Here is a 3,014-nt window from a genome sequence, read left to right as displayed (position 1 = left end):
TCCCACGGCCCCTTTTGTAGGAAATACGATTTGCGGGGCTGGAGAAATGGCTCAGTGGTTAACAGTACTGACTGCTCTTCCAGAGGATCCAGGTTCAATTCCCAGCAACCGCATGGCAGCTCACAACTGTCTAAAGATCCAGTTGCAGGGGATCTGACACCTTCACACCAATGCACATAAAATAAAGTTAAATAAACCATAATTTTTTTTAAAAAAAAAAAAGAAATACGATTTGCTCAGCCTCAGCGTCACTAGCTTAAAGGAGATCCCCTAGCAACATGCGAGGCGAGGGGTGTCCTCCACATTCGTCTGAGCAGACAAGAGAATGAGATAAAAACGCAGGGTGAAATGGAGATGTTGAAATGTCGCTCGTGACTATGGAACAAATGGGACATGAGTGAAAAAGACAAAACCAAACAAAGCCCTTGTCCCTGGGACCAAGCCCTAAGGTGCACGGAAAAAACTGGGTAGTAAAGCGGAAAATGGTGAGGTAAAGGTGTGGATGCTATCTGTTCCCGCACACCAAATCCAACTCTGGGAACAGAAGAAGAGAAAAGATCACAATTTACCATGGAGACAAAGAAACTGACAGTGGCCCTCGTTAAGAAACCTTGGTCATTAGGGAATATGCGGATTCCGAGCTGTTTGAATTGAGAAAAGGTTTTCAGCAGGCCTAGGAAGGAAGTCATTAGTAATTGGTTCGCGAGGCTCTGGCATATGGACGTGAATATGAATCAGCCTTCAGCACATTACCGGCAATGGGACTAAGAAGCATAACGAGCCCTCCTTTTTTCCCTGTCCGTGTCTGCAGAACCTCCCACTGTATGAAAGAAATCACTTGCTCCTTGAGGACTGGCTCACGTGGGCCATTAGCAAGACTTGAATGCTGCCTGCCAACGTATCAATAAATTATAGCGATTAGAAAGCCATTGGAGGATCAGGTGATGTTATGAGAGCTGCGGATGTAGGAGGCAGCTTTTGATGCCAATTTACCAGGCTAGATAGAACTGTGATTACTAAGACCCCCCTCCCAATATTTAATGCAACGGGACCCCAGAGGAGGTTTTGGTCCCTAGTGGCTTTATTAGGTTCCATATTAAAGAGAACACAAGATCTTTGGGGTGCGGGAAGTTCTCTCCAACCCAAATGACATGAATGAAAATGAATGAAATTTATGCACTGGCAATGCTGAAGTCTGCATGGGCAGCCCGTATATTGCAGTTCTGTTGAACTTGTCCATATCGGGTTTCCTGGTCTAAGCTGATGAGGACAACTGACCAGGTCTTTTCCTCCAAACGAACCACTGCACAAACCAAGGCTGCAGTCTGAAGGCGGCCAAAAGGACACGAAAAGCAGGAAACACCAAGAGCTACCCATTCTAGCAAGCAGGAAGGGCACACAGTGGGACCTGTGCCATGCTGGTGTGCTCAGGAAGCACTGGTAGAAAACTCAATGCTGTCTTAGTAAGTCTCCCCAAGGCAGGAAAGATTCGAAGGTGCATATCCTTCTGATGGCGTCCTTCTTGTGCTGGAATCGAGCGATCTTATACAGGGGGACTCCCCCAACCATTCCTCACAGGGTAGCCACACAGGGCAACGGGAGGTGCCACAGGGGGCCGCAAGCATGTTGGCCTTCTAATAACGTGAAGGCCACGCGGGATTTGGTAGCCACTGGGATGGAGTGCACATCAATCTGTGGGTATTTCGTGTAAGCCAATAGGAAGTTGACAATAGATATGGAGATCAAAGAGCACAAGAAATCTAAGCCCATCGGAACTAGGGGCGGGAACCCCCCCCCCCATGCTCTTTTGTGGGTATACTGCTTATCTTTTCCCTCTCGGAAAACTCCTAGGATTAAAAGTGGTTCTGAGGAACAGTCTACACCTCAAAGTCAGAAAATTTATCCTGAAGACACAAACAGTAAAGATAGTAACTTGCGGAGGGCATAATGGTAACTGGTAAAGCTACCATCCAGCTCCTGGAGAATGACTATGGCTTAGAGGGAGCTAAACACAGTGGTACCCGCTGTCGACTGTGCCAACATGGCTCTTTGGATGGAACAGCTAAAAACAAGAGATGGAATCCTGTGCTCCTTTACATCTTGTTGATGTTTTATTTTTAATATTCCTGTAACCCCTGCACCCCACAGCCAGTCCACATTCGCCTGCAATGGATAGCGGTCAAAGTTCATAGCTTGCCCCATGGCTGCACACAAATCCCGCTACTTGCTGTGTGATAGTGAACCTCACTTTATTATCCTTCCCACTCTTGGGAAAAATAATGCACTGTATAAACAGTGTTATAACCTCTTTACAGATTTAGAAAAACGTCTGGAGGTTATACAAGTACATCTGTAAGAGCAATAATGGTATGTTAATCTATATAAGGTCCAAGGGCCTGGCACAGCTGTAAATTTGGGGGAATTCTTGTGGTTTGGCAAGATATACATTAATACTTGTGAGAGAAAGTCATTAAATTTATTTTTAAATTTTATTTTTATTTTATGTGGATAGGCGTTTTCCTTTGTGGTGGTTTGAATAAGAATGCCCATCCCCCCCCCAAAAAAAAGAAAAAAAAAGAAAAAGCCAGGCGGTGGTGGCGCACGCCTGTAATCCCAGCACTCGGGAGGCAGAGGCAGGCGGATCTCTGTGAGTTCGAGGCCAGCCTGGTCTACAAAGGGAGTTCCAGGACAGGCTCCAAAACCACAGAGAAACCCTGTCTCGAAAAACCAAAAAAAAAAAAAAAAAAAAAAAAAGGCTCTTTTTATTTTTTGTTTTTGAGACAGGGTTTCTCTGTAGCTCTGAATCCTGTCCTGGAACTAGCCTGGCTCCGCCATAGGCTCTTATGTTTGACTATTTGATTCTGAGTTTGAAGAACTGTTTGGGAAAGTGTTGCGGGAGGTCCTCCCACTCCTCCAGCCTATCACCGCTGAGGTACCAGCCCACTGGGGCGCGGTTTCTCTCCCTTTAAAAAAGCGGCCACTTCCCTCTCCGCTCTCTCTTCACTTCCTGCTCC

Source organism: Microtus oregoni, unplaced genomic scaffold, assembly GCF_018167655.1.
Source record: "Microtus oregoni isolate MIOR12 unplaced genomic scaffold, Mior012 000052F_005, whole genome shotgun sequence".
In the NCBI taxonomy this organism is placed as follows: Eukaryota; Metazoa; Chordata; class Mammalia; order Rodentia; family Cricetidae; genus Microtus; species Microtus oregoni.
This window is presented reverse-complemented; position numbering follows the sequence as displayed.